This window comes from Penaeus monodon, chromosome 11 (assembly GCF_015228065.2).
Source record: "Penaeus monodon isolate SGIC_2016 chromosome 11, NSTDA_Pmon_1, whole genome shotgun sequence".
Classification (NCBI taxonomy): Eukaryota; Metazoa; Arthropoda; class Malacostraca; order Decapoda; family Penaeidae; genus Penaeus; species Penaeus monodon.
Genome location: NC_051396.1, coordinates 51,012,678 through 51,020,177, shown reverse-complemented (window position 1 = coordinate 51,020,177; position 7,500 = coordinate 51,012,678).

The window sequence follows — 7,500 nt, the reverse complement described above, 5'->3', positions numbered from 1 at the left end:
TGTTTATATGTGTATATTATATGTATATATATACATATATTACATATATATACATAACCATATCCATATACACATATATAAGCATAATACAGACATGTATCTACATATATACACACATGCTTATACATATATACACAACACTCCACACCACACACACTCACACACCACACTCACACACACTCACAACAACTCCACACACACACACACACACACCCCCAACCCACACCCCCCACACACACACACATTCACCACACACATTCCACACACACATTCACACACACACACACACACCCCCACACATATAGACATATATATAGACATGTATATTCATATATATGTATATATATATATATATATATGTGAATGTGTATACATATATGTATCTATATGAATGTGTATACATATGCATATATATGAATGTATACATATATGGATATATATGAATGTGTATACATATATGTATATATATATGAATGTGTATACATATATGTATATATATATGAATGTGTAGACATATATGTATATATATATGTATGTGTGTGTATAAATGTATATATGGATATATATGTATGTGTGTATATATATGTATATATAGATGTGTGTGTGTGTGTGTGTGTGTGTGTGTGTGTGTGTGTGTGTGTGTGTGTGTGTGTGTGTGTGTGTGTGTGTGTGTGTGTGTGTGTATGTGTGTGTGTGCATATATATATATGTGTGTGTGTGTGAATGTATGTATGTATGAGTATATATATATATATATATATATATATATATATATATATACAAACACATACATTTATATACATATATACATACACATATAAATATACTTACAAACAAACAAACAAAGAAACACACATATATGCGAGGGGGTCTTCAAAATGGAAAAAGTCTATAACTAAAAATCATATGGAAGGATTTTGATTTCAATGCACCTGAACATTCTTGTACCAACGTGTTATTACATATTCAAACATGAACCCTTAAATGCGGGTAATAACGCATCATCGCCAGCCTCCGGGCTAGTACAGTGGTAACGTGTCGGCCTTTCATCCAAGGGGTCGGCAATTCGCGCCCCGCCCAGGCTCGAGAAGTTGCAATTTGTCGCCCGGATGTTACTCTTGTGGCTGGGCACCATGGCGGGTAAGGACTCGGTTCAGCCGAGTCAGCACCAACTGACACACGTGAGCGAGTCGGCATTAGTCGACACAGGCCAGGCTCCCCTCATGGCATAGCTCGGGCGAGGCTAAGCTTCGCATATCGGACTTATCCTTATCATCGCAGCCAGCTGGAAGTCAAGCACCACCATTCAAGCAACATGGAATCCACCAAAATCAAAGCCAGGATAGACATTAATTCATGGTGAAACTCAGTTGGGAGAATAGGCAACTTATTGATGGTCTGGAACAAGTTTATGGTGAAAATGCCCCAAGGAAATCAACATCCTACAAATGGATAAGTCGGTTCAGATGAAGATGAGCCCTGCAGTGGCAGCCATCAACGTTAGTTGAAGGAAAACTTTGATGCTGATGATTGAAAAGGAGAGACGAATAACCACTGAATCAGTAGCAGAATCACTCATCTCTGTGGGTTCTGCACATACAATTCTGGTGGAGCAACTTTTCGGCGTGATGGGTCTCTAAGTTGTCGAGCCAAGGGTAGATCTTTCAATGGAAATTTTGAAAGGTACCATTTTTTCACGAGTTGAAGATGTAAAAAAGGGCTGCTCTGACATGGTTCAGATCACATGACCCTCGCTTTTACTCAGATGGATTTAAAAGCTGGTATCAACGTTTGCAGAAGTATATTGACCTTAACGGAGCACATGTTGAAAAATAAACATCATAACTGAAACCGTTTTTCAAAGTTCTTTTTCCACGAACATATATATATACACATATACACATATATATGTACATACACATAAATACACATATATACATATGCATACATATACACACACAAACATATATACATATATATACACATATATATACATATATATACACACACATATATATATATACATATATATGTATATATACACATACATATTATATAAATACATATATACATATATACAAATATACACATATACATATATGTACACATATATTCACGCATATACACATATACATACACATATATATACATAAATACATATACATATATATATATATATATATATATATATATATATACACACATGTGAAAAGAGAAACAGCCACAGTAGAAAATGAAACTAAACCGTAACGTTTCGAACTCTTCACGAGTTCCTCTTCAGACGAATAAAACCGAAATGGATACAAGGAGAAAATTTTGGCAAGTATATATAGTGATAGAAAGACAGGACGAACAAGAGCTGAATCAGGTCTCAGGAGGGTCAAGGTCGAAGAGTCTGGGGAAGGCTTTGCTAACTAACGAGGAAGTAAGACCGTCCAAGCCCCACTGACCAGCACTCAAGTTGAAATTAGGCATTTTTCTAATTAAAAGAGATTCTAACATTTTTCTTTCGTACGAATTGGCTGATTTATGAATTAATTTAGCGCTTTTCCAGTTAAGCCGGTGACCTTCATCACGTAAATGAACGAAACACGCATTTGATTCTCTAGCAAATCTAACATCACGCTGATGTTCATTAATTCTTTTCTCAAAAGCTCTACCGGTCTCACCTATGTAAAACTTGGGGCAATCTTTACAAGGTATAGTGTAAATACCGGGAGAAGTCTCAAGAGCAGCGCTAGCCGCATTGTGTTTTACTAAAGTATTACGCAACGTATTCGGATATGTAACCGTGTAGACCCTCCAACAGTCAGCTTGGATGCAAGCGGTATCACAATAACTGTGTCGGACCCACAAATCAGAGAGGAACCTCCCACCCTAACTGAGGTTGGGATAGCGATTTCCAAGCTGAAGTGTGGGAAAGCCACAGGCATATGTAAGGCCATTTCTTGAAACCAAACCGTGCCTTTAAACATGTGCCGTTTGTCATCGAGGGACGGGTTATACGGAACAATTAATAGATTACTGGCACTATCCTGTTGAGAATTACGGGAATGAGTATAAAATTTCCATCTCGCAGATGAGTGTGCCTGATTTAAGAAGAAACGGGGATATCCTAATTTCGAAAAAGTTTCAAAAATGACGTCAAGCTCCCGATCAATAAACTCATTGTCACAAATTCTATATGCCCTAAGAAACATGGACGAGACTACTGACTTTTTAACATATAACGGGTGATTCGAGAAAAAATGAAGATAATTAGCGGTGTGAGTAGGTTTACGGTAAACCGAAAATTTAAGCGAGCCATTTACATTGAATAACAGTATGTCGAGAAATGGTAATTTCCCTGAATCTTCCCATTCTTCTTTAAAATTGATAGTATGCTTGAGGTTGTTGAGTTTTCTGAAAAAATCATCTAAATCAGAATGGCTCACTTGCCACATAGAAAATACATCATCAACATAAAAGAAAACCAAACCGTGTCGGGAGGGAGAATCGACGGAAGGAGCTCAGATTCAAACATCTCCATATATAAATTCGCAAGAACCGGCTTAAGCTACTTCCCATCGCGATACCATTGATTTGTTTATAAAATTCGCCGTCAAAAGTAAAGACATTATTCGTGACGCACAACGAATGAGATCAATAAAGCAATTGACCGGAATAGGGATCTTATCACGAGCTGAATAAAGTTTTCTTTCAAGAAATTCTAACACATCTTCAAGCGGAACATTAGTGAACAAAGAATCTACATCAAAACTCACTAATTTCTTACCGTCCGTCGGCATGTTTCTAACCTTATCCATGAAATCCATTGAATGTTTAATATGACTATCAGAAAAGGACCCCATAAAAGGAGATAAAACGCTCGCTAGCCATGAGTCTAAAGGGACGGGTAACCGAGTTGCAAGACGAAATAATAGGCCTTAGAGGGACACCCTGTTTGTGAGTTTTAGGAAGGCCATAAAAATACGGAATAGAGGGATTAACCGTTCTGAAGCGATCAAAGAATTTGGGGTCAGGACAAAAGGCAGCAATACGTCTAAGGTTTTACGAAAATGACTCCGTGACAGAAGAATACGGGTTGGAGCGCAGTTTTGATACGTCGAGTTGTCGTTCAAAAGGAATGAGCTTTTCTTATATAATCAGATTTATTAAGGATAATACGTTATTACCTTGTCGGCTTTGGTAATCATAATATCCAAATTACGTTTAAGCGATTTAGTGGCCAAGAAATAACGTCGGGGTAAGCTTTTGAAATCGTCGAATAAATCAAGAATCGGATTTAACATGACACCTTTAAGGTAGCTGAGATCTTTATTCGAGGATTTGTTTTGCTTCGCAATGAAACTATCAAGACCTTTAATATAATCTAAACAGTGATTAGCACTTGGTTTGGTAGCAAAAGATAAACCCAAACCTAAAAGTTCGGTTTCATAACGTGAAAGGGAATAAGACGATAAATTTACGATATCAGCGCTCCTACCCACACTGCTAGACATGGTATAGCAATGCAGGTGCAGTGGCTAAGGAGATTGACCACATTCTTGTTAGCACGTGATGGAGGATCCTCCAGAATTACAGGGTTTACCGGAGTGTAGTGCGAGTTCGTGGCTCTGACCATAAGCAAGTAGTGACTACTATAAGAGGCCACTTAAAACACCTCATTCCCGGTCCAATGGCCACCTAGAATTTCACGGACAGCCTGATGGAGGGGGAATGTGCTGTGGTTCAACACAGAAGTCTCGATTGGATTCACAGAACTTGAAAACCTGATGGACCCAGTCCTCTGTGGGAGTCCTTTCAAGCGTTGAAATGCTCGAAGCCCAGCGCAGCAGGTCCATTGGTATTATGCCTGAAAGGCAAGGCAGAATACTCCTGGAGGACATTGGAGGCCACTGAAACATGGGGGGTCGAAGGCGCGGGATACATGGCAATCAGGACTAGCTTTTGCTCTTTGGTTGCATAGGGTGCAGACACTGCTGAGAAAGGGACAAAGAACAGTTCATTTAGGATCTGTGGAAGAGGATGAAGGCCATTCTTGGTAAAAGACCTTACCTGCCTACCACGACACCTGAGAAAGAGAACTCCAAGCCTCTCGCAGATGACTGCAGTCCTCTCAGTGGATGGACAGATCATATCCGATTCTGTTGGGGTTCATTGGACGTACGGCTGTGTATTTGGAGAAGTTGTACCCAGGTATTTAGACCCCTCCAACAGTCAGCTTGGATGCAAGCGGTATCACAAAATTACTGTGTTCGGACCCACAAATCCAGAGAGGAACCTCCACCCTACTGAGGTTGGGATAGCAATTTCCAAGCTGAAGTGGGGAAAGCCACAGGCATAGTTATATGCCTGTTGATAAATGCTAAGGCGCTGGGGGGTGAACCTACAGCACGTGCTTGCATGCAATTGACTGCCATTTCGGCTTGGTACCATTCCCCCTAACCGATGAGGGGGAGGTCATCCCCGCTCAACATATATACATATGGTATATAGAATAGATATAATATATATATATATATAGATGGTATACAGATAAGAGTACATAGATACACAGACTATTATACACAGAATATACACATATAGACACAGAGATATACACATATAGACCACATATATAAAAGTATATATAGACAGATATAACATACTATGCTATATATAATAGACATATATACACAAGAGAGATATATACATAATACATATAGACATATAATATAGACATTATAATATATACACAATATATATATATAATTATACATATATCCACATATATATATAAATTATAATATATACACATATATATTATGATACATATACAAGTAGAACATAGATATATACATATCCATAATATACACACATAGAGAAAGTATACAATATATACACCTATATATTATACCTTACATATATACACAGAATATATACATAATAATCAGTATACACATATATAACATTACATATATACACATAATATATAATTATAAAAAAACCAAAAAAAAAAAAAATATATACACCTATATATATACATACAAATACACATATCATTAATAATATTAAATGTATATACATAGACATCAATACAATATATACAATACATATATACACTATTTATACATATACATATAGACCATATATATACATTATACATATACACATAACACATATAAAATAACATATACATATAGACATATACACAGATAAATATACATAGACATTTATATACATATTAATATAACATATATATATAATATAGTTACACTTATACATAGCATATCCAACATATATATACTATATATATAATATATATATACATATACGTATACATACATATATATATACATATATATATACCTATATAATACATATATATATATAATATATCTATATATATATATATATATTATAAAAAGATACACACACACATACTTAAAATATATTAATATATATATATATAGATATATATATATAAACACACATATGATTAAATACACACACTTTATAACCCCACACCACACTATAAACACCCAACACCACACAACACTATAAAAACACAACACCAACACACACTATAAACAACACACCACACTATAAACACACACACAACACACACACACACACTATAACACCCACACACACACACACACACACCACCTATAAACACACACACACACACACACACACACTTATAAACACACACACACTATAAACACACACACACTATAAACACACACACACACTATAAACACACACACACACACACACACACACACACACACACACACACACACACACACACACACACACACACACACACACTGTGACATCTATAAATAGTGAAATCTGCCTGAGCCGGGGTGACATCCATTAATCATGGGTTATGGGTCATGACCTCACCTTCGGCGATAACGAGAAACGCCTGGAGGGGGTAGCCGAGGGCAACAGCTGTGTCCCCACGCCCTAGGCTGGAAGCGACCCAGAAATACCCGAAGGAGTCAGTCCGAGTCCGTTCCCTGAACCGCGGACACCTTCCCCCTTACGCCCGTAGGAGCTGACGCCGCCTCCGCCACGTCTACCGCGTCAAGATTCATTTTAATCTACGTGTTTGTACTCTCAATAAAGCTGAGAAACAGATACTGAGTTTTCCTCTCGACATGCCAGATAATATAGTGGTATTCAAGTATAATTCAAATTTGAGACCATTATAGCTGGTGTTCAAGGGTGGTAGAACTCACGTTCCTGTCTCCGCTCGAAATCGTCGTCAGCAGCCTACAGGACTACGTAAGTACACAAGGGTAATTTTTCTTTTTCCCATGTCCCCCATTTGTGTGCTACGAGCCAATCATTTTCTTAAATGTACAAGTGCTTACGTCCGTAGGGAATAGGAAAGGTCGTGTTTCGTACGTATACGGGGAATTACTGAGAGTATTTTTCCTTTTCATCTGATAACACAGTCACGATATTTCAAAAGTGAGTAATTCTGAAGTGCTGTTAGATTCATTT